The sequence below is a fragment of the Hyla sarda genome, chromosome 4, assembly GCF_029499605.1.
Source record: "Hyla sarda isolate aHylSar1 chromosome 4, aHylSar1.hap1, whole genome shotgun sequence".
NCBI lineage: Eukaryota > Metazoa > Chordata > Amphibia > Anura > Hylidae > Hyla > Hyla sarda.
Window position 1 is genome coordinate 252,789,774 of NC_079192.1, and position 26,079 is coordinate 252,815,852.

A 26,079-nucleotide genomic window follows, 5' to 3' on the forward strand; every position below is an offset into this window, starting at 1 on the left:
TTCTGTTCAAACACTCCCCATGCTCCCCCTTTCCTTTCTAATAGACAGTTTCCGATGTACCCCTATTCCTCACAGGCTGGGTGGGACTTACGTTTGCCTCTCTTTTACAGACTGCTTTTCATAGTGTTCTTTTCTTTCACAAACTGCTTCAAAGAGGCTCCTCCTCTTTACAGACTGCCATCTGCTCTCCTTTTTTCACAGACTGCTTCTCATGTCCCTCCTTTAGTGGCTGCCACCCATTCCCCCATCTATCACTCACTGCTCTCTGTGGTACCCCTCTCTCATCACATACTGCTTTACTTGTCCCTCTCCTTTTTTTGCAGACTGATACCTTGTCCATTCTTCTCTAACAATCTGCTCTATATGCTCCCATATGTCTTCCAAGACTACCTGCTTCTTCCTTACAGACTGTTCCCAATGGCTTCCTCTTTTCTAATAGGCTGTTCCACATGCTGTGTTTCTCCCTCACAGACTGTGCCACCTATGCCACCTTTTCACTCACCCTACATGCGTCTCGCTTTTTTCACCACCCCCGGCCGCCACTAACAGGCAGGAGATGGCTAGAAAAAGCAAGATGATGAGCTGGGGCAACTCCTTTAAAGGTTTTCCATACACAGCGGAACTCCTAGCCTTACATTGTCCTGGGAACTAGAATACACTACCATTTTATCATTTGCTTGGATGGGACTATGTTGAATCTAGGTCCCTTACTTCTTAGGGTCTGCAAGGGTCCCATAAGTAAGAGCCCCAAAGTTCAGAATGATGTGGCATGTCCTACCGATAAGCCATTACATTAGTATACAAAAATATGTCGCTAATGACAAGCCACCTGACACCTGCAATGTCTGGTCAGAAAGTATAAGTAAGGAACTGGTTGTTTAACGCCATTACGCCGTTGAGTGCCATTACTAATTTTCTTTTATAAATAACCTGTAAAGTGTTGCTAGGTTACATGAGTTCAGATTTGCCATAGGCGGTCATTATCAATGAAAAAATAGGTATGTGAAAAACCACTATATTTTCCTATGCTACTTTTAGCATCTTATATTACAGGTCAGTGTTGCCATGGTTAAAATGTCATTTTAAATTCCATAGTTGGACCAGCACTTTTATTTTCTTAAAGGGACACACTTTTTATTAAGTAGGCCTAAAACATGGCACAAAAAATTGTTTAAAGGAGTCTAGTCCCTAATAAAGAGGTGGCCATGTACAATATTTTCCATTGAAATTAATGAGAGATGTGAGATCAGCCATGAGCACTCTTTTTATATGTTATAATATTCTCTCTTGGGTATTTAAATACATTTATCGTATAGTCAAAGTTGTGGGACGTAGTTTATAAGTAGCCTGTAGTAAAATTTTTAACCTTGACATGGTTTCCTTCAAGATGTGCAACTTACATAAATATGATCATGTATTTTAAGTGACATTTAAATGGGCACTGTCAGATACAAAAACTTTTGATATGTTGTAAAGCATGCAAAACCAATAGGGTTTTCAATTGCTTTCATTAGAAAATTTCAGTATTTCATACTGAAAAAGCCAGTCAAACAACTGCCCCCTGCTTGATTGGACACATACTAGTCCTGCTGTGTCCATGCATCATCACCTATGTCATGGACACACTTCCTTGATTGACAGCTGTGAGCGCAGGGCTCACAGCTGGAGGAAAAATCCTGCCACTGTCAGCTTGTGCCCCACTACTGTCAGTGAGGACAAGCTGGGAGTTGTAGTTTTGCTAATGCTAGAGGAGATGTGAGCAGACAGCATACTGAGGGAGGGGGCGGAGATCTGCGCAGTGAGGCCACACCCCCTCCCTTTGAGAGGAATTCAGAATTAAAAGTGTAATAAAGAAATAAAGGTGCTAGACACATAAAAATTAGATGTACATGGTCAGGATTACTGTATATACTCGAGTATAAGCCCATTTTTTGTGTTGAAAAGATCCTCCTCGGACCAGGAGGCCCACTTCTCCACTCCGGGCTGGCCCTGGACTAGTGATGCTGCATTGACGCCGCCGTGCAGGGACCGTCCAACTTCCAGTGGGGAGGGTGAACCCTGGACTAGTGACGGTGCATTGACGCTACTGAACAGGGACGTCCATGCGCAGCAGATGTCTGTGACGTCAGGGGCATCCCTACGCGGTGGCGTCAATGCAGCATCACTAGTCTGGGGCCAGCCCACAGCGGAGAAGAGGGCCTCTCAGTCAAGATAGATGGCCCGAACCGGCTCACCCTCCCCACTAGAAGTCGGACGGTCCCTGCAGCGACGTTGAATGGCTGTTAGGGAAGGACTGACAGAGCTGCAACTGGGGAGGTGAGTAGACAACAAGAGAGGGGGGTCTGGATGATGACAGGGGGGATGAGGGGGATCTGGATAATGATATGGGGGCAAGGGGAATCTGTATGATGGGGGATGAGGGGGGTCTGGATGATAACAGGAGGGATGAGGGGGGTCTGGATGATGACAGTGGGAGTCGGGATGATGACAGAGGAGGGCGGGATGATGATTAGGGGGGGAGGATGATGACGGGGGGATGATGTATTTCCCACCCTGGCTTATACCCGAGTCAATAGGTTTTCCTGGGTTTTTGGGGTGAAATAAGGGCCTTGGCTTATATTAAGAACAGCTAATACTCGAGTATATATGGTAGGTACTGAGTGATATATTAAAAAAAACGTTTTTTTGTTGGACCTGACGCGTACGCTTTAATGAAAGTCTCTTTGTTTTATGGCATGCCTATTTAAAATATAACATGTATATGCATGTAAGTATACATATGTATAAATGTAGTGATCATGCAGACAGACACCTTTTCTGGACTTCCTAACATTTGTACCTAAGATAAAGACTACAGTAAGAACCTTCCCAGAAATTGTTGCCTACTGTATCAGCAGAATATCGTTTTTACCTGTAAGTAGATAATACATTTTAGGTTTAGTGTCCCTCCCTCTTACTGTAAAGAACCCTTTTAGAAAGCTCCACCACGGAAGCTATCATCGCTAACGGAAGAGCTTTCGGCTGTATAATGGAAACTTGTTTTTGCATGCATTAGCAAAACTATATCAGTTCTATAATTTGATGTTAGAAAATCCAGTCATGCTTTATCTGCTTTTTATAATATAAAAAATGATGAGGAAGGTTCCCTTAGGCAAGTGCACCAGAATTCTGAATTGTAATGCTCCAAAAACTGGTGGCAGTGCCACATTTAATAAAATATTTGTTAGACATTTTTATGCCTTGCTAGACACTTCTAAAACATTTTTAGGGTAAGGGTAGCATTGGCTTTGTCAATTGGGAATTTACTTAATAAAAAAATAATAATAATTCACTAAGCAAAAAGCAAACACTTTTTGTAGACTGACCAAGCAGTTCAGAAACCCTAAAAGGTTACCCTTTGTTTTTTCCACGTGTCCTTAGATGTTTCCTAAGGATTTTCGTACAGTTTTAGTACAAATTGGAGCAGATGCTTTGCACACAGCTGGCCAGCTTCATTCTAGTCAGTATTCTGCGAAAACCAACCAGACACACTAACCAAGAAATAGACATCTGACGGAATATAGGAAAAACCCTAATGCGTAGAGATTTGAAAAACATGACAATCTTAGTAAATCTGGGCCAATGTGGGCTAAATTATAGCACAACAAACTGCTCTAAAATATAAAACACGTGCACCAAATCTTAAGCAAATATAGCATTGTCACATTTGACATGTCTTCAGCCAATCATCTCTAGCTGTAAAATTTTTTAGTTTTTTTATAGCAATGTGCCCAGGATGTGTAGTAGAACAAAAAAAGCCAATACTCCCTCTTGTGCAGCTTCTGGTATCGGCACCCAGTCTCTACCACACTTCACTTCATGGAGCTGCAGATGGTACTTCACATCACTGCTCTGACAATCACTGACTAATGTCAGACTGACAATCGCTGACTAATATCAGACATCAATGCAAAGTGACGTACTGTCTGCAGCCCCGGTAAGTGTGCAGTGCAGCAGACACCATACTGGAGGCAGCTGATAAGGATGGAAGTGAGTAGAGACAGTTTTTTTTACACATCCTGGGCACATTGCTAGATAACCTATGGGACTCCCCATAATCTTTGGTGGCATAACAGATACCTAGGGCCCCATTCTAGAACGTGTGAGGGGATCCCAAAGCTTGCCAAACATTGTCCACACATGTCTGTTTGAAAAAAATAAAGCAGCAGGATTTAAAGGAGAACTCCGGAATATAAAAATTGCTCCCCATACTGCCGGCAGTAAAAAAAAGATGTACATACCTTCCTCCGCTCCCCCGGGGCCTCCGGTAACCGTCTCCGGTCTCCGCAACGATCCTCTTCCTGGTTGCTGGTGGTCGGAGAGTCTTACTGCTCTCAGCCAATCACCAGTCGCAGTGAAGTTCCGACTCGGCCGGCGATAGGCTGATCGGCAGTGTGATGTTTTCGGCCCCGGCAGCAGGTGCCGGTGTAGTGAAGAATTTAGTGTCCTGAAGCGTTCTCACACTGCCACTCAGCCTATCGCCGGCCAAGTATGACTTCAGTGCGGCTGGTGATTGGCTGAGCGCAGTATGATTCTCCAACCACCGGCAACCAGGAAGAGGATCACGGCGGTGACCGGAGCCGGTTACCGGAGGCCCCGGGGGAGCGGAGGAAGGTATGTACATCTTTATTTTTTTTACTGCCGGCAGTATGGGGGACAATTTTTATATTCTGGAGTTCTCCTTTAAAGAGCTCTACATCAATAAACCACTGAAAAATATACAGTAAATTCTCTTTCGTCTAGTTCTGTTATTGTATAACATTCAGTTCAATTGTTTAATAATATGTGTTTCTTAGAAAGCTGTTTAACAATTTACCGTATATACTCGAGTATAAGCAGACCAGAATATAAGCCGAGGCCCCTAATTTTACCCCCAAAACCCAGGAAAAGTTATTGACTCGACTATAAGCCTAGGGTGGGAAATACATAATCCCCCTCATATCATCATCCAGACCCCCGTCATCATCCAGACCCCTGTCATCATCCAGACCCTTGTCATTAACACCCCCGTCATCACCCCCCCCCTTCATAATCACCGCCTGTCAATCCCTTCATCAGTGGTCTTCAACCTGCGGACTTCCAGATGTTGCAAAACGACAACTCCCAGCATGCCCGGACAGCCGTCGGCTGTCCGGGCATGCTGGGAGTTGTAGTTTTGCATCATCTGGAGGTCTGCAGGTTGAAGACCACTGAGAAGGGATTGACAGGCGGAGAGTTCACTCGAGAATAAGCTGAGGGGGTGTTTTCAGCACTATAAATCGTGCTGAAAACTCGGCTTATACTCGAGTATATACGCTACTTGGCCACCATTACAGCTCCGACTGTGGTTGTCACTCTGTACAAGTCTTGTGAACGGTTAACCGGCCTCGTTTCGTTACACGTCCCTTTCTCATATCATTTGCATTCAGAAAAAATCAGAATAGAAAACCCAATGCGAGCGCTAATAGATTCCACATAATTTTTTAATGAGACATTTCAGACTTGTTTTTATTACTTTTTTTTCTTATTTTGCAAGAAAATGTGTGTTAACATTGCTTCAAGGCAAATTAAACTTTAGTTGTATATGTGGCAGTGATTTCAGCTGTCGAACCACATCTATTTCCAGGGATATTACAGGGGTGTATGTACTCTATAGTACCCATTGGACAAGGTACCTAAAAAACATTCTATGACCACTGTTATTTACATAACTACTCTACATATCTGAGCTATATACTCATTCATCTTAAAGGAGAACTACGGGATTTAAAATGTTATCCCCTATCTTAAGGATAGGGGATAAGTTTCAGATCGCGGGGGGTCCGACCGCTGGGGCCCCCCGCAATCTCCCATACGGGACCCCAGCTCTCTGGTTAGAGAGGGCGTGTTGACCACCGCACGAAGCAGCGGCCAACACGCCCCCTCCATACACTGCTATGGGAGAGCCGTAAATTGTCGAAGGCAGCGCTTTGGCTCTCCCATAGCAGTAAATGGAGGGCGCGTGTCAGCCGCCGCCTCGTGCGGTGGTCGACACGCGCTCTCTGTGCAGAGAGCTGGGGCCCCATATGGGAGATCAGGGGGGGCCCCAGCGGTCGGACCCCCGCGATCTGAAACATATCCCCTATCCTTAGGATAGGGGATAAAATGTTCAATCCCGTAGTTCTCCTTTAAGACATTGCTGCTTATGGCTGACATTGCCATTTCTCTTTTGGAAATTGATGATACATGCAGTAGATAGAGATGGCATCGCCCAGAAATAGATAGGACACAGGAGTAGTGTTTGTCTCTTGCTAGATAAAAAATAGAGACATGAAAAGGGATCCTATGACTTTTCAGCTGTTCTTTTTGTTAATATATCAGCCACATCAATTATTTTATGACACAGCGCTTTCTATATTTCTTTGGACATGAACTATTTTTTCTCTGGTTATGCATAAAGACCTTGTTCACATTCCTAGCCATCCGCTGATGTAGAAGACATATAGAGTAGTAAATCAGTCAGCTGATTCTCAGGAGTTGTGTGAATGAGTCACAGAATAATAATGCACATTTTAATATGTAATCTAACTACAGTAAAATCTCTTTGATATGACCACCTAACATTAACAAGCAGTCTACTATGGGGGTGGTCTTCTAAAAAAATTTATGCTGGACATAAAATCTGGTCTGGAGAAGGAGATGGTCTTCTTAATGAGTTGGTCTTTTGATGAGTTTTCATTGTATTTGTATGTAAATACACTGCTCAATAAAATAAAGGGAACACTTAAACAACACAATGTAGCTCCAAGTCAATCACACTTCTGTGAAATCCCACTGTCCACTCAGGAAGATACACCGATTGACAATCAATTTCACATGCTGTTGTGCAAATGGAACAGACAACAGGTGGAAATTATAGGCAATTAGCAAGACATCTCCAATAAAGGAGTGGTTCTGCAGGTGGTGACCATAGACCACTTCTCAGTTCCTATGCTTCCTGGATGATGCTTTGGTCACTTTTGAATGCTGGTGGTGCTTTTACTCTAGTGGCAGCATAAGACGGAGTCTATAACCCACACAAGTGGCTCAGGTAGTGCAGCTCATCCAGAATGGCACATTAATGTGATCTGTGGCAAGAAGGTTTGCTGTGTCTGTCAGCGTAGTGTCCAGAGCATGGAGGCGCTACCAGGAGAAAGGCCAGTACATCAGGAGATGTGGAGGAGGCGGTAGGAGGGCAACAACCCAGCAGCAGGACCGCTACCTCCGCCTTTGTGCAAGGAGAAGCAGGAGGAGCACTGCCAGAGCCCTGCAAAATGTCCTCCAGCAGGCCACAAATGTGCATGTGTCCACCTAAATGGTCAGAAACAGACTCCATGAGGGTGGTATGAGGGCCCAACGTCCACAGGTGGGGGTTGTGCTTACAGCCCAACATCGTGCAGGACATTTTGCATTTGCCAGAGAACACCAAGATTGTCAAATTCGCCACTGGCACCCTGTGCTCTTCACAGATGAAAGCAGGTTCACACTAAGCACATGTGACCGAGTCTGGAGACACCGTGGAGAACGTTCTGCTGCCCGCAACATCCTCCAGCATGACCGGTTTGGCGGTGGGTCAGTAATGGTGTGGGGTGGCATTTCTTTAGGAGGCCGCACAGCCCTCCATGTGCTTGCCAGGGGTAGCCTGACTGCCGTTAGGTACCGAGATGAGATCCTCAGACCCCTTGTGAGACCATATGCTGGGGCGGTTGGCCCTGGGTTCCTCCTAATGCAAGACAATGCTAGACCTCATGTGGCTGGAGCGTGTCAGCAGTTCCTGCAAGGCATTGATGCTATGGACTGGCCCACCTGTTCCCCAGACGTGAATCCGATTGAGCACATCTGGGGCATCATGTCTCGCTCCATCCACCACTGACTGTTCAAGAGTTGGCGGATGCTGTAGTCCAGGATTGGGAGGACATCCCTCAGGAGACCATCTGCCACCTCATCAGGAGCATGCCCAGGCGTTGTAGGGAGGTCATACGGGCACGTGGAGGCCACACACACTACTGAGCCTCATTTTGACTTGTTTTAAGGACATTACATCAAAGTTGGATCAGCCTGTAGTGTGGTTTTCCACTGATTTTTTTCCACTGATTTTGAGTGTGACTCCATATCCAGACCTCCATGGGTTGAGACATTTGATTTCCATTGATAATTTGTGCGTGATTTTGTTGTCAGCACATTCAACTATGTAAAGATGAAAGTATTTCATACGATTAGTTCATTTATTTAGATTTAGGATGTGTTATCTTAGTGTTCCCTTAAGCAGTGAGCAGATTCTTACCCCCTATTTTGTGTGGTGCTAACATGTAAATGCACCAAATTTATTAAATGGTTGCACCGCATTTGATAAACTTTGCACGGGTAAACTCCTGAAATTTCACTCCAGTACACATTTTTTTGCAACTGTTTATTCCATTGTGCAATGTTTTGGAGCTTTTCTACATAAAACAATAAGCTAAGCCCTGTCTGGGCTAGCGTGTATCTGCGATTATTTGGAATTGTTTGTGCAAAAATTTGCGACAGTTTAAAAAAGTTGTGAATAATAAATCAATTACCACTGCAACTTATTGTAAAATTTACTTCAATAGAGAAAAGAAATTCAAAAAGAAAAGAACTTCCTGTGGAGCATACAGCAGCTATTAAGTACTGGAAGGATTACAATTTTTAACATTCAACACAAACGTTTTTTTTGCATACTGGGTCACATGACAACATAACACAATCGAAATACAAGAGATCCATAATCAGCATATTCAATGTATACACATAACTAAAGCGGACTCCGAGTGGGAGCATATGTAAACCCATTTAACACGTAAGAGTAATAGCAGTGTAGCAATTCCATGCGTTATGAAATCATTCTTGCAATTCAAGAACAGCCAACAGGGTCGCTTGGACCAGAAAGAAAAAAAAAATGGAATAGGGGAAGGTAATGTGAGTAGGAGAAAAAAGGTGGAAGGGAAAGGGGCATGAGATGAGATGAGAAAAGGGATGAAGAGATGGAATTGGTAAGGATTACAATTTTTAAACAGAAGTAATTTACAATTCTGTTTAACTTTCTGGATCAATTGATTTAAAAAAATATATGTTTTCCAGTGGAGTACCCCTTTAACCCATCCAAATGATTTTGAGAGCTCACTCGCTATCCATCCAGAACATGTACATGTCCACTTTAATTGCATCATAAACTTTGTTTTACCATTGCATACACATAACCTATCACCAATGAGGGCTAGTAGGAAAAAAATCACTAGTCAACTAAAAAATGTGAGGGGCAAGTGAGCGCTGAATAAGGTTGTCGTCTCCAAAGGAGGATTCTCTAGAACAGATATAATAGTAGTGATAAACATAGCATGGTTATTTGTACAAAGCATGACTAGTTGCCCATGACTGGTAGATGAAGCTATTAAAGGGCAACCTCTTGGTCAAGTACCCATGCTATATGTCATCTTATTCAGAGGTTTTAAGAAATACCGAAGAAATATAAAGATTGTGAAATGAAAATGTAATAGATGCTCATGGCTTCCTACCAGCGGAAACCAGGGGTGTAGCTATAGGTGGTGCAGAGGTACCAGTCTCACTGGGGTCCTGGTGCCTAAGGGGGCCCCAAAGCACATCTGCCCCATAAGGGAGCAGTATTATAATTGGTACAAGGAGCCCTGTTGCTGATTGTGCTTCAGGACCCTTGAGCAACAAGTTACACCTCTGGTAGAAGCCCAATTACTTGTGGTAATGAAATTGATGTTTGATGGATTTGTCATACTTTTATTTACAGAATATGACTAGCGTCATGCAGTATGCACAAGTCTAATGCCAACCTTTTTCTTACATGTTTACATGTTGTATGAATGAATACAATGTAGAAATATAAGACATAACAAAACAAAACCATCTAGAGGCTCATTCGTCGGCAGATCGCCTGATAATTGCCGCGTGTAACAGGCCACTATATTAGAACAATGTTACTTTGAAGTGCTAACTTGAAGAAGCCATACGAACTACACCGCTCAGCACAATGTTTGGAAGGATAGGTAGAGGCAGTAATTGAAAACATAATTAATTGGCAATACAATTGTTTGAGAATAGTATAACTGCAGTGCAGTATAAGAATTAGGAGCATAGGGGTTATAGCAACTGTTGTCACTGATTCCTAAGTGATACTTTCTTAAAACAGTTCTTCACCTTCTCTTTATGTGGGTCTACTTTTAATATTGTCAATTTCATGCATGGCTGTAGGCTCAGTTCAAGAATAACCCATTTAGAGAATCTTCTTTTCTACTTGTGTTCAAATTAGAAGAAAGGGGAATCATATAGATGTGTCAAATATTTACTTCTCACTTGCTTCCTATCTATATTTCTGCTGTGATGCATGTAATGATGGCATTGTCCTTGTGGGAAAATGGCTTTAATGATGGACTTTCTCCTCCATTAGCTATGTGATGAATAAGTAAACTTTTGTTGAGAATCCCTGATTGGCTTTCCAAGTTATAAAACAATTATGGATCAGAAAGTAGGTCATGTTGTTCTTTTCTATTTTTAGGTTTCAATGTGGGATACACAAAGCCATATAGCCTTTAAATACATAGAATTCTGAGGCTTAGTGATTCTTTGTTAACATTTTATTGTGGTTTTCCTTTAAGTACTGTAATTTTCCAATAAAAGGACATGCATGTATGTATATCCAAAGCAAAACATATTCATTGGAAAATGGAAAGTTCTATAAAAGTCTTGTTTTCGTAACCTATCCCTAATTTGTAAGGCTTTAATCAAATAAACACTACAAACGAAACAAGTCTAGATCAAGACATATTTATAGGACAAAAACACTGTAAGACTTCCAGCTTCGTAAATTACTTTCAAACCTCATGTTCTAAAAACTTGTACTTGTTGATGTTGTTGTTCTAGCCATGATTAGGCCGTGATGTTGATGTTCTAGCCACCAATGTTTTATGAACATGATTAATAAATGTAAAAATATTTTGTGTAGCTAGAATTCTTACGTGTTTTTATCTATATATACTGTTGTATATGTAATTAATTTCAACCATTTGTTGCTATTCATTTTGTGCATGTAGTACGCATGTCTTTTACACGGTGTGGGGGGGGGGGGAGCAAGTAAGGCTGTGTCTGACATTTGTTTGGTTGGTTTTGGAACCAATTTGTGGTTCAGACTGCACAAATACATTTACCAACTGAAAGCACTACTCACTGACACTACAAGTTAATTTTTAAAATAGCGCCTGTCATTTTCTGGTGCAGATTTTTGGCACATTGTCTTCCAAGTTTAACTTGGAGGATTGTTAGCTTTTTTGTCTATATGTGTCAGAAATGTGCCAAATTTTTAACAATGTAAAACAAAAATAAAGAAACAAAAACATAGTCGCACATCCACAATTTGTATTTTGATCTACTTGCTTCTCAGCAGAATTTCAAAACTAACAGGTTGTAAGTTTACATTTTGATTAAAAAGTACAAGCCCACTTGCCATGTCAAGGCCACCTAGTCAGAGTGGGTACCTAACCTAAAACTGGCATAGTGCTCGGCAGCGACCACCACCTCCGCAACACCATACCCAAAGAGGAATGACTCAGTGGCTGGTCAGACCCACTGCTGTCCAACCAATCCACCAGCTCCAGGCCACTCCACCGCACAGACAAAGCATCAAAGCAACAATGGCCGCCACAGAGCACCTGACCAGTGTGAAAACCTACCATATGCTCCCTGCCAGAAGGCTGGGAGAATGCTAGGAAGAAACCCATATACATTGATCCCCCGACTTATGCTGGCCCTGACATACGATCATTTCGACACACAATGGCCTCTCAACATACAATGCTTTTTTATGTCGGGGCCATTGCATAAATGGCAATCTGGCAGCGCAGACTGCTTCAGCTGCCACCGGATAGCCATTTAACGTGTCCCTATGAGTGTCACTAATCTGTCCCCGCCGCTCCAGACCGTCGTCTTCATGCTTTGCTGCATGGCCATTGCTCTCCTTCGTCGTCATCATACGATGGTAATTGGTTCCAAATTAACCATTGTTACTTGAATCCATCATATGTTGAGGGATGTTGAGCAATAATAAAAGACAAAGTTATGCTCATGTGTCCCCGCAGTTCCGGACCGTCACCGCTTCCCTGGATCTTCTCTCTTCATCGCCATGATCATGTCGCCGTGTACGCCATATGATGGCTTATTTTTTGCGCCACCAATTCTACTTTATAGTGACATTAGTCATTTTACAAAAAAATCCACGGCGAAACAGAAAAAAAGAATCATTGTGCGACAAAATTGAAGAAAAAATTTCATTTTGTAACTTTTGGGGGCTTCCGTTTCTAGGCAGTGCATTTTTTGGTCAAAATTTCTCTATTCTGTAGGTCCATATGTTTAAAATGACACCCTACTTATATAGGTTTGATTTTGTCGCACTTCTGAAAAAAATCATAACTACATGCTGGAGAATTTATACGTTTAAAATTGTCATCTTCTGACCCCTATAACTTTTTTATTTTTCCGCGTACGAGCCAGTATGAGGGCTCATTTTTTGCGCCGTGTTCTGAAGTTTTTATCGATACCATTTTTGTGTTGATTGGACTTTTTGATCGCTTTTTATTTATTTTTTTATGATATAAAAAGTTACCAAAAATACGCTATTTTGGACTTTGGAATTTTTTTGCGCATATGCCATTGACCGTGCGGTTTAATTAATTAGTTCGGACATTTACGCATGCTGCGATACCACATATGTTAATTTTTATCTTTATTTACACAGTTTTTTTTTATTTATGGGAAAAGGGGGGTGATTCAAACTTTTATTAGTGAAGGGGTTAAATGACTTTTGTTAACTTTTTTTTTCACTTTTTTTTGCAGTGCTATAGCTCCCATAGGGAGCTATAGCACTGCACGCACTGATCTCCTATGCTGATCCCTGCAAAGCCATAGCTTTGCACGGATCAGTCAGATAGGGGCTTGATTGCTCAAGCCTGTAGCTCAGGCCTGGAGCAATCAATCGACGATCGGACGCCGCGGAGTCAAGTAAGGAGACCTCCGCCTGTGTCCCAGCTGATCGGAACATCGCAATTTTATCGCAATGTCCCGATCAGCCCGACTAAGGTGTCGGGAAGCGTTTACTTTCGTTTTCAGACGCGGCGGTCAACTTTGATTGCCGCGTCTGAAGGGTTAACAGCGCGCAGCACAACGATCGGTGCCGCATGCTGTTAGCCCAGGGTCCCGGCTATCGTTAGCAGCCGGGTCCGACCCGGTGTGATGCGGGGGCCCGGCGTGACCCTGTTTTTCACACCAGGACCGGGCTCAGGGCGTACAGGTATGCCCTTAGTCCTTAAGAGGTTAAAGGGTATCATTATGATTTGGACTGAGCTGGACTGTTTGACAGTAGTACACACAGAGGACTTTCTCTCTTACTTCTCTATCCAATCACAGCACAACACATCACATACTCTTCTATGCAATGCAAGTGAAAGTGCACTGTACAGGCTTGTACTGTGTTGGAGGATGAGAAACTACCCTAGGTAGCATGTGGAGGGGAAGGGGTTACTGATGCATTGGTTTTGTCAGGTTCTATGAACAGAAATTAAATAAACAGTAGCAGCAAAACAAGGAATGGGTTATAGTAAGCCCTTCTGCAGCTAACATAAGAGGGAGGTCTTAACATTGTATGCATGTTGCAGTTTAGAGGCTCACAGCTTGCAGGTACTGTATTCAGACCAGGCTTTTTTCTCTCCCCTTTCCTGCACAGATCGCACGGTATGCCCCACCCCCACTTCCTTTAACCCCTTAAGGACCAAGGACGTACCGGTACATACTTGGTCCTGCTCTCCTGATATAACGCGGGGTTACACAGTAACCCCGCATCATATCACGGCGGGCCCGGCGTCATAGTGAAGCCGGGACCCGCCTCTAATAGCGCGCTATTAACCCTTTAGCCGCGCGCTCAGAGCTGAGCCGCGCGGCTGAAAGTGAAAGTTGCCGGCTAGCTCAGTCGGGCTGTTCGGGATAGCCAGATAGATCCAGGCATGAGCAGTCATGCGGCAGAATCGTCGATCACTGGTTTCTTGTGAGAAACCAGTGATCAATGATGAAGATCAGTGTGTGCAGTGTTATAGGTCCCTATGGGACCTATAACACTGCAAAAAAAAAGTGAAAAAAAAAGTGAATAAAGATCATTTAACTCCTCCCCTATTAAAAGTTTGAATCACCCCCCTTTTCCAATAAAAAAAAACAGTGTAAATAAAAATAAACATATGTGGTATCACCGCGTGCGGAAATGTCCGAATTATAAAAATATATCATTAATTAAACCGCTCGGTCAATGGTGTGCGCGCAAAAAATTCCAAAGTCCAAAATAGTGCATTTTTGGTCACTTTTTATATAATTTAAAAATGAATAAAAAGCGATCAATAAGTCCTATCAATGCAAAAATAGTACCATTAGAAACTTCAGATCACGGCGCAAAAAATGAGCCCTCATACCTTGCCATACACAGAAAAATAAAAAAGTTATAGGGGTCAGAAGATTACAATTTTAAAGGTATAAATTTTCCTGCATGTAGTTATGATTTTTTCCAGAAGTACGACAAAATCAAACCTATATAATTAGGCTTTCATTTTAATCGTATGGACCTACAGAATAAAGATAAGGTGTCATTTTTACCGAAAAATTTACTACGTAGAAACGGAAGCCCCCAAAATTTACAGAACGGCGTTTTTTTTTCATTTTGGCGCACAATGATTTTTTTTTCTGTTTCACCGTAGATTTTTGGGCAAAATGACTGACGTCATTACAAAGTAGAATTGGTGGCGCAAAAAAATTAGCCATCCTATGGATTCTTAGGTGCAAAATTGAAAGAGTTATGATTTTTTAAAGGCAAGGAGCCAAAAACGAAAATGCAAAAACGGAAAAACCCCCGGTCCTTAAGGGGTTAATTGCCCTGCAGATTCTGTTACTAAAGACATAGTTCCCCTAACTACAGGCAGTAAAAAGCAGATTGCATAGAAGGAAGACACCTAGTGGGCAGGACTGTTTTTTTTCTGGAGTAAGAATTCATTTTTGGTAAATGATGTATTATACAAAATTTTTAGAAATCGCATTAAGAGAAGTTGTTTAACATGACAGTGACCATTTAGGTCTTATAATCATAGCAACTTAACAGACCCGGCAAATCATTACTCAAGGTCATGTGTAACAGGTAATTAATTTTATGGGGCTCATATTGTTTCTGGCTGTATGTGCACTTCTAAACCAGGCTTCTGAAAGTTTTATTTGCATATTGGCCATCATCTATCACAAAATGAGGGATGCAGCTAATTTCAATGTAATGAGAGATAGCTCTAATCCTCTGTTGTCATGGAGACCAAAATCATTATTCCTACGGCTCTGTGCAGGCATTTTAATGTTGCTGTGTGGTAGTCTATAGAAATGAATGGGAATGTATCACTTTATTTTTTGTTTTTAATTAAAAAATATATTTTAGAAAACAAGGTGATATGTACATTCCTTTTTTTAAATAATTTTTTTTATTTATTTTTTTACCAATGATTTATATCATGTGCACAGGGGCTGCTATCTGCTATAGGATCTGTGTAGTGTGTCACTGAGCAACAGAAACACAGATGCTATAGGGCACACAATGGGCATAAGCGTATACATATGCTTTCTCACTCTATTTCCTATGTTAGAGCTGCAGAATCTGTGTATTGTGCATGCTTAGTGCCATGTGCAATACACAGCATCAATGGAATAGGGGAGAAACCACCGCCATGGTCACACTTAGATTGGCAGTGGTTTCTGTAAACAGAAAGGCCGAGCCAGAACAACATAGTGGCACGCTCTTCAGATGGGAGTGGTATAATTCCAGTTCCCCAGCGTTAACCAGATTTTTTCTAATGCCTGGTCCTGGGAGGTTGCTGTCTGAAAAGAGAAGAATTGGGTTCAACTCTACCATCCATCAGCAGTGGGTGTTTAGGAAACCGAGTTGGAGAAGGAGCATGCAAGTAAAACATGTATACAAGATTGTGACAGTGGATTGGCAAGTGTTATCACTTTCCCAGGGGGCTTCAGCAGATGGGCGTAGGAGGCAACATATATACAGTTATATTGGTATTGGCGGTCAGGTGGGACAGTTAACAGATGTCATATATTTATGGGGGCAGGACATTTGGAAGACTTGCAATACCTCCTCCCTCATCTACAATTGTCCTTTATGGCTGTTATATTCTGTAAAAAGGCAATGGGCAGCTGATGGAGGCTGGTCTAGTATGTGCCTGCGATCCAACCTTTGACCTGCTGTGGCAAAAATATAATTTGCAGAATGCTGGCAGCCGTAGTTCTGCAAGAGCTTGTGGACACAGATTGGGAATGGCAGGTTTAAACTATTGTGTAGTGATGGGGCAGTTACAGCAGAGCTTGGTTGGTTGCTTCCATTATGAACTGTATTGTGAATTATTTCATAACATCTGTAAATGTAGTGTTTGAGCTGCAGTTATTCCAATGGGGGGTCATAACAGACCCACATGCCACATGTAGTTTGCACTTATTGATGCCATTTTTTTTTTAGCACAGACAGACATGAAGTTTATAGTGTAGAAATAAGTGGCACTCACCTGGTCATTAGGATATGCTTCATTTATTTCATATATGGTGCATTGCAAAGCAGACGCAGTACTTGTGCCTATGGCTGTTTTGTGTGCCCCCTATGCTTTCGCAGGGCCTCACACACAAAACATTTTGACTTCATGTGCTTTACCTGGATGTGTGATGTAACAGCATTAATTATCAATAACTGTATAAGGGTAGGTTCACATGAGCAAAAGATGTGTGCTCTGATGTGAAAACCACATTAATTTATGTGTTAAAAACCTTGCAGTATCACTTCAGTATCACTTTCCATTGACTTTAATATGAGACAGCGATATGTGTAAAAGAGAATTGACATGTCTGTAATTGTCAAATTACAGACACCAGACAGAGCCAACTGTAATGGAGTACACTGGTTACTGTCATGTGACTAGAAAAAATTGCAGCTACATGCTATGTGCTGCTGCATGTGTCCCATGCTAACCTGTGTAAAGTTAAATGGAAAAATAGAAGAATAATATATGGAAGAATAAAATGAGAAATGAGAAATGAGAAAAAAATAAAAACTTAACAAATAAAAAAATTGTGCATGTATATTGCAGTACTAAGCATACATGTGTGCATGTACTGACTGTACTGAGCATATGTTGATCCATACCTCTCCTGAGTGTACAAGTGCGTGTATTCATAACTGTACTGTGCCTATGAGTGCATGTGTCTCTGAGCATACTTGTGTGCGTACCCCTGAGAGTGCTGAGCGTATGTTTGTTCCTAACTGTCCTGAGTGCATGAGTGTATGTGTCCCTGAGTGTACTTGTGTGTCCTTGACTGTCCCGAGTGTGTGTGTGTCCCTGACTGTACTGAGCATACTTGTGTGTGTTTCTCTGACTGTACTGTGTGTAATTGTGTGTGTGTCCCTCACTGAACTGATCATATGGGTGCGCATGTCCCTGACCATATTGAGCGTACAAGTGTGTGTCACGATGCCGGCTGGCAGGAGGTGGATCCTCTGTGCCAGAGAGGGATTGGCGTGGACCGTGCTAGTGGACCGGTTCTAAGTTACTACTGGTGTTCACCAGAGCCCGCCGCAAAGCGGGATGGTCTTGCTGCGGCGGTAGTAACCAGGTCGTATCCACTAGCAACGGCTCAACCTCTCTGACTGCTGAAGATAGGCGCGGTACAAGGGAGTAGACAAAAGCAAGGTCGGACGTAGCAGAAGGTCGGGGCAGGCAGCAAGGATCGTAGTCAGGGGCAACGGCAGGAGGTCTGGAACACAGGCTAGGAACACACAAGGGAACGCTTTCACAAGGCACAAGGGCAACAAGATCCGGTGAGGGAGTGCAGGGGAAGTGAGGTATACATAGGGAGTGCACAGGTGAAGACACTAATTGGAACCACTGCGCCAATCAGTGGCGCAGTGGCCCTTTAAATTGCAGAGACCCGGCGCGCGCGCGCCCTAGGGAGCGGGGCCGCGCGCGCCGGGACAGGACCGAGGAAGAGCGAGTCAGGTACGGAAGCCTGGGTGCGCATCGCGAGCGGGCGCCACCCGCATCGCGAATCGCATCCCGGCTGGAGGCGGTATCGCAGCGCACCCGGTCAGTGGATCTGACCGGGGCGCTGCCGTAGCGAGGATGTTGCGAGCGCTCCGGGGAGGAGCGGGGACCCGGAGCGCTCGGCGTAACAGTACCCCCCCCCCTTGGGTCTCCCCCTCTTCTTAGAGCCTGAGAACCTGAGGACCAGACTTTTATCTAGGATATTGTCCTCAGGTTCCCAGGATCTCTCTTCAGGACCACAGCCCTCCCAGTCCACTAAAAAAAAAGTTTTTCCTCTGACCTTTTTGGAGGCCAGTATCTCCTTTACGGTGAAGATGTCTGAAGAACCGGAGACAGGAGTAGGAGAAATAAGTTTGGGAGAGAAACGGTTGATGATGAGTGGTTTAAGAAGAGAGACATGAAAGGCATTAGGAATACGAAGAGAAGGAGGAAGAAGAAGTTTGTAAGAGACAGGATTAATTTGGCACAAGATTTTGAAAGGACCAAGATAGCGTGGTCCCAATTTGTAGCTGGGAACACGGAAGCGGACATATTTAGCGGAGAGCCATACCTTGTCTCCGGGAGAAAAAATGGGGGGAGCTCTTCTTTTCTTATCAGCAAACTTCTTCATGCGTGATGAAGCCTGTAAGAGAGAATTTTGGGTCTCTTTCCATATGGTGGAAAGATCACGAGTTATTTCATCCACAGCGGGCAAACCAGAGGGCAAGGGAGTAGGGAGGGGGGGAAGAGGGTGACGGCCGTACACCACGAAAAATGGGGATTTGGAAGAAGATTCAGAGACTCTGAAGTTGTACGAGAATTCGGCCCATGGAAGAAGATCTGCCCAGTCATCCTGGCGGGAGGAAACAAAATGCCGTAAATAATCACCCAGGACCTGGTTAATTCTTTCTACTTGCCCATTGGATTGAGGATGATAAGCAGAAGAAAAGTTTAATTTAATCTTGAGTTGTTTACAGAGAGCCCTCCAGAATTTTGACACGAATTGGACGCCTCTATCCGAGACGATCTGCGTGGGCAACCCGTGAAGACGAAAAATGTGTACAAAAAATTGTTTTGCCAACTGAGGCGCTAAAGGAAGACCAGGAAGAGGAATAAAATGTGCCATCTTGGAAAATCGATCAACGACCACCCAAACAACAGTGTTGCCACGGGATGGGGGTAAGTCTGAAATAAAGTCCATACCAATCAGAGACCAAGGCTGTTCGGGGACAGGCAGAGGATGAAGAAGACCAGCAGGCTTCTGGCGAGGAGTCTTATCCCGGGCACAGACAGTGCAGGCCCGCACAAAATCAACAACATCCGTTTCCAGAGTCGGCCACCAATAGAAACGAGAGATGAGTTGCAAGGATTTCTTGATGCCCGCATGGCCTGCGAGATGGGAGGAGTGACCCCATTTGAGGATTCCGAGGCGTTGGCGTGGAGAGACGAAGGTCTTCCCTGGAGGAGTTTGCCTGATGGAGGCTGGAGAAGTGGAGATCAGGCAGTCAGGAGGAATGATGTGTTGCGGAGAGAGCTCTACTTCCGAGGCATCCGAGGAACGAGAGAGAGCATCGGCCCTAATGTTCTTATCGGCAGGGCGAAAGTGAATTTCAAAATTAAACCGGGCAAAGAACAGAGACCACCTGGCCTGGCGAGGGTTCAGCCGTTGGGCAGACTGGAGATAGGAGAGATTCTTGTGATCGGTGTAAATAATAACTGGAAATTTTGATCCCTCCAGCAGATGCCTCCATTCCTCAAGTGCTAATTTAATGGCCAGTAGCTCTCGATCCCCGATGGAGTAGTTCCTCTCCGCCGGAGAGAAGGTCCTAGAAAAAAAAAACACAAGTAACAGCATGCCCAGAAGAATTTTTTTGTAGAAGAACCGCTCCAGCTCCTACTGAGGAGGCATCAACCTCCAATAGGAAGGGTTTAGATGGGTCAGGTCTGGAGAGCACGGGAGCAGAAGAAAAGGCAGACTTGAGCCGTTTAAAGGCGTCTTCCGCTTGAGGAGGCCATGACTTAGGATTGGCATTCTTCTTGGTTAAAGCCACGATAGGAGCCACAATGGTGGAAAAATGAGGAATAAATTGTCTGTAATAATTGGCGAACCCCAAAAAACGTTGGATAGCACGGAGTCCGGAGGGGCGTGGCCAATCTAAGACGGCAGAGAGTTTGTCTGGGTCCATTTGTAGTCCCTGGCCAGAGACCAAGTATCCTAGGAAAGGAAGAGATTGACATTCAAACAGACATTTCTCCATTTTGGCATAAAGTTGATTGTCTCGAAGTCTCTGAAGAACCATGCGGACATGCTGGCGGTGTTCTTCTAAGTTGGCAGAAAAAATCAGAATATCGTCCAGATACACAACAACACAGGAATATAAGAGATCACGAAAAATTTCATTAACAAAGTCTTGGAAGACGGCAGGGGCGTTGCACAGGCCAAAGGGCATGACCAGATACTCAAAGTGTCCATCTCTAGTGTTAAATGCCGTTTTCCATTCGTCCCCCTCCCTGATGCGGATGAGATTATAAGCACCTCTTAAGTCCAGTTTGGTAAAGATGTGGGCACCTTGGAGGCGATCAAAGAGTTCAGAGATAAGAGGTAGAGGGTAGCGGTTCTTTACCGTGATTTTATTAAGTCCGCGGTAGTCAATGCAAGGACGTAGGGAGCCATCTTTTTTGGACACAAAGAAAAATCCAGCTCCGGCAGGAGAGGAGGATTTGCGGATAAACCCCTTTTTTAAATTTTCCTGGATGTACTCGGACATAGCAAGAGTCTCTGGGGCGGACAGAGGATAAATTCTGCCCCGGGGTGGAGTAGTGCCCGGGAGGAGGTCAATAGGACAGTCATAAGGCCTGTGAGGAGGTAGAGTCTCAGCTTGTTTCTTGCAAAATACGTCAGCATAGTCCATATAGGCCTTAGGGAGACCGGTTACAGGGGGAACCACAGGGTCACGGCAGGGAGTACTGGGAACCGGTTTAAGGCAGTCCTTGAAACAAGAGGTACCCCAGCTCTTGATCTCCCCTGTGGACCAATCCAGGGTTGGGGAATGGCGTTGAAGCCACGGTAGTCCAAGGAGAATTTCGGAAGTGCAATTGGGGAGGACCAAAAACTCAATTTTTTCATGATGAGGTCCGATGCACATTAGGAGGGGCTCCGTGCGGTAACGTATGGTACAGTCCAATCTTTCATTGTTAACACAATTGATGTAGAGGGGTCTGGCGAGACTGGTTACCGGGATGTTGAACCTGTTGATGAGAGAGGCCAAAATAAAGTTTCCTGCAGATCCGGAATCCAAGAAGGCCATAGTAGAGAAGGAGAAGGTAGATGCAGATATCCGCACAGGCACAGTAAGACGTGGAGAAGCAGAGTTGACATCAAGGACTGTCTCACCTTTGTGCGGAGTCAGCGTGCGTCTTTCCAGGCGGGGAGGACGGATAGGACAATCCTTCAGGAAGTGTTCGGTACCGGCACAGTACAGGCAGAGATTCTCCATGCGGCGTCGTGTCCTCTCTTGAGGTGTCAGGCGAGACCGGTCAACTTGCATAGCCTCCACGGCGGGAGGCACAGGAACGGATTGCAGAGGACCAGAGGAGAGAGGAGCCGGGGATAAAAAACGCCTCGTGCGAACAAAGTCCATATCCTGGCGGAGCTCCTGACGCCTTTCGGAAAAACGCATGTCAATGCGAGTGGCAAGATGAATGAGTTCATGTAGATTAGCAGGAATTTCTCGTGCGGCCAGAACATCTTTAATGTTGCTGGATAGGCCTTTTTTAAAGGTCGCGCAGAGGGCCTCATTATTCCAGGATAGTTCAGAAGCAAGAGTACGGAATTGTATGGCGTACTCGCCAACGGAAGAATTACCCTGGACCAGGTTCAGCAGGGCAGTCTCAGCAGAAGAGGCTCGGGCAGGTTCCTCAAAGACACTACGAATTTCCGAGAAGAAGGAGTGTACAGAGGCAGTGACGGGGTCATTGCGGTCCCAGAGCGGTGTGGCCCATGACAGAGCTTTTCCAGACAGAAGGCTGACTACGAAAGCCACCTTAGACCTTTCAGTAGGAAACTGGTCCGACATCATCTCCAAGTGCAGGGAACATTGTGAAAGAAAGCCACGGCAAAACTTAGAGTCCCCATCAAATTTATCCGGCAAGGATAGTCGTAGGCCTGAAGCGGCCACTCGCTGCGGAGGAGGTGCAGGAGCTGGCGGAGGAGATGATTGCTGAAGCTGTGGTAGTAGCTGCTGTAGCATCACGGTCAGTTGAGACAGCTGGTGGCCTTGTTGCGCTATCTGTTGTGACTGCTGGGCGACCACCGTGGTGAGGTCGGCGACAACTGGCAGAGGTACTTCAGCGGGATCCATGGCCGGATCTACTGTCACGATGCCGGCTGGCAGGAGGTGGATCCTCTGTGCCAGAGAGGGATTGGCGTGGACCGTGCTAGTGGACCGGTTCTAAGTTACTACTGGTGTTCACCAGAGCCCGCCGCAAAGCGGGATGGTCTTTCTGCGGCGGTAGTAACCAGGTCGTATCCACTAGCAACGGCTCAACCTCTCTGACTGCTGAAGATAGGCGCGGTACAAGGGAGTAGACAAAAGCAAGGTCGGACGTAGCAGAAGGTCGGGGCAGGCAGCAAGGATCGTAGTCAGGGGCAACGGCAGGAGGTCTGGAACACAGGCTAGGAACACACAAGGGAACGCTTTCACTAGGCACAAGGGCAACAAGATCCGGCGAGGGAGTGCAGGGGAAGTGAGGTATACATAGGGAGTGCACAGGTGAAGACACTAATTGGAACCACTGCGCCAATCAGTGGCGCAGTGGCCCTTTAAAGCGCAGAGACCCGGCGCGCGCGCGCCCTAGGGAGCGGGGCCGCGCGCGCCGGGACAGGACCGAGGGAGAGCGAGTCAGGTACGGAAGCCGGGGTGCGCATCGCGAGCGGGCGCCACCCGCATCGCGAATCGCATCCCGGCTGGAGGCGGTATCGCAGCGCACCCGGTCAGTGGATCTGACCGGGGCGCTGCCGTAGCGAGGATGTTGCGAGCGCTCCGGGGAGGAGCGGGGACCCGGAGCGCTCGGCGTAACAGTGTGCATATGTGTGCCCCTGACTGTACTGAGCAACGTAACCGCAGGGTGCTGTGTAGTAATCATATTCAGTATACCTGTGTGCGTAATTGTCCGAACTATTAACATGTAATATAAACTTTATTTAAAAAAATACCAACATTAGAAAGATAAGGGCACTTTGAGTCTTAGAATGTGAGGAAGCAGAAAACAAGCCAAAAAAAAAAAATTTGGGTAGAGAAGAAGGTGCTAAAATAACATTACTGTAATTTACCACTGTGTAGGCACCAACAAAATGGCACTGCACAGTGATTAAAAAAGCTTACTCCTGCTTTTGTTTGCACTCATTCGCAAAACAAAATGGTGTGAGGTCACCAGTAGAGAGAGGGGCAAGGCCAAATTTTTTTATAGCAACCAAGTTACAAATTGCTTGGCTTGTTCACATTCCCATGTTAGCTCCCTCTGCTGTTAACAGTGGAAAATATGAAAATGTTTTTCTTATTTTTAAATTTGTTGTTATTGATATAATGAGACTGTAAAAATACATCCAGCAAAAAGGGATCTTGTGGATATAAACGTGATGAGCGCTCCATCCACGCTCCAAGGTGTAGCAGTCCTCCTAGGCCAAGCAATGAGCTAAAAAGTACTCCAGATGCAGGATTACAGATAACTGCCTTTACTGAGGCAGCATTTACCCGACAGGGCAATATCCTGTACTGGGACACCACAAACAACTTATCAACATAAAGGGCCAGAGGAGGATAACAAGAATCAATCTATCATTCTTATGAACAGTCAGTACACAATTGCAGTGGAAAACAATACTGATGCTCCAACTAACGTGTCAGAACAAAACTCATCATTGCTTAGCACGAATAGGCTGTAACAGCAGATGACTGGTTTTAGTGCCATTGCTGTCTAATTGTAACAAGAAAGGTAGACTCCAGTGGGCAAAATAATGCAAAAATGCGATCACTGAGCTGTAAAAAATCATTGCTCGGTCAGATGAATTCTGATTCTTGTTGCACCATGACCAGGGTCAGAATTTGGAGTAAGCAGCATGAATAGATGAACTCTGTATATCAGGTGTCAACAGTTAATGCTGGTAGCGGTGGCATACTGTTGTGGGGAATTTTCACACACCTTGGATACTATGATATCTGTTGATAGGCTTTGGATGGTAGGAGTTATTTAACTATTGTGGCTGACCATGTTCCTCTTTTAATTGCAACTGTTTATCCTATGGAAGAAGGTTATTGTCAGGAAGGCAATGCTCTGGGTACAAGCATACATGATCATTCCCAGATATCAGTCATATAAAGCATATATGGGATGCGATAAAAGTGGCTGTCCAGAGCATATCTGATTTGAGGCAAGAATATTTCTGCAGAATTATTTCACACTATACCTCCCTGCATTCCAGCTACAACAAAAAATATTCAAACAAGTAAATAGCTCAACACTATTATTATTACAAGGGGTTTTTCTAAATTCAACACAAATGGGCACTTGCTGGTACCATTTCAGTCTCAAAATGATTTAACCCCCTGAATTTCTCATTTTACATTGGCAAATCAAGTGTTGTCTCAAACATAAAGGGGTTCATTAGGTGCATTAGGTGTGCTAAGAGTAAAGACATCAAATAACAGGACTGGCTAGGATTTTGTTGACTGTGATGTTTGATGGAACGTTAGAAGTGGGACTTAAGACAAAAGAGTGGCCCAAAAATTGAAGAGATAATATCATACCTTGAAAGCATAGTTTGCAAGTTCAAAGTTAAAGCGCAACTGTCAAATTTTTTTTAACCCCCAGACTACTACCATGATAGTACTGTTGACAACAAATGCAATGCAGCCATACCTTTGGTTGTCCTTTTCCTTTTCATCAGCCCAAAAACCATATATATTTCAGCACAGTAGGATAGGCATGGCTGAATTTGCAAAGCCCCGCAGTCACCACGCCAGTCCTCTGTACGTCACCGCTGGGACCGCTGAGTGATAGACACAGAGGTCCTCAGTGCATGCTCCCCTCCATGAGCAGAGGGAGCAAGCGCTCGGTCTGTGAATTCATGTCGGGCAGGCGCGCACATCCAGGACATCAGGGGCACATGCATGCACAGAGGATAGCCGCGGTGGCTGCAGGGCTTTGCGAACCCCTGCAACGCCTATCCGACGTTGCTGACCACAAAATAATATGATTTTAGGGCTGATAAAGCATGGAAAAGCGCAGCCAAAGGTATGGCTGCATTGCATTTGTTATTGACAGTAGGATCATGGTGACAGTTGTGGAAACACTGGCTACACTACCTGGTCACTAGCTGCCACTTGGTTTCTAATACAGGTGATCTTAAAGTTATTTGGTTACTCAGGGGAATGTGAATATGAGCCTCTTTTTTTTAACCCGACCAATAATTCCTCTTTAAATAGTAAATCATTTTCTGATTCCCTTTAAACTATTATCCTATATTTACTAATACTGTCTAATAGACAGAGAAAACAACATAGTTGCTGATAAATCTGATTCATATTTAGACTGTCTAGTTTAGACCAACTATTAGTGGGCTAGGGTTTGCTCCTTAACTTGATCCCCAAAACTACCAACAGATGATAGCTGACTGTACAGGTGTATAGGGCACTCCATGAATGCAGGTGTACAGGCTCTCCACGTCAATGCTGGCAAGCCTGAAGGAACCTGCACTATAAAGCTAGATATATTGTGATGACATATGGACCAGTCGAATCCATAAGGAGCTGCAAAACCATCATTGTCCGCTATCACTCTGCGCCCTCCTTTGTTGTAACCTGTTACCTCTTCTGATGTTTTCTTAATAAAGAAGATTGGAAACCTGGTAAATTGT

The 26,079-nt window shown here is 44.4% G+C and overlaps 1 protein-coding gene and 1 long non-coding RNA gene across 3 annotated transcripts in view; one reads left to right on the forward strand and one right to left on the reverse strand.

Moving 5' to 3' along the window:
- LOC130369135 (uncharacterized) overlaps nucleotides 1–25,126 on the reverse strand; it is a 35,822-nt gene extending 10,696 nt beyond the window's left edge. Inside the window, exon 1 of the long non-coding RNA XR_008892675.1 lies at nucleotides 25,083–25,126. This is a non-coding gene — a long non-coding RNA (uncharacterized LOC130369135). The remainder of the gene's footprint in view (nucleotides 1–25,082) is intronic.
- Nucleotides 1–26,079, forward strand: part of CNTN1 (contactin 1) — a 194,639-nt gene that overhangs the window by 13,529 nt on the left and 155,031 nt on the right. Inside the window, exon 1 of one of the 2 annotated variants that reach the window (XM_056573942.1) lies at nucleotides 25,435–25,457. The exons of the other annotated variant lie outside the window; for it this stretch is intronic. The gene's annotated coding sequence lies outside the window, so the exon portion shown is untranslated. Of the gene's footprint in view, nucleotides 1–25,434; nucleotides 25,458–26,079 lie in introns of those variants that run through there. 2 annotated transcript variants of the gene reach the window in all.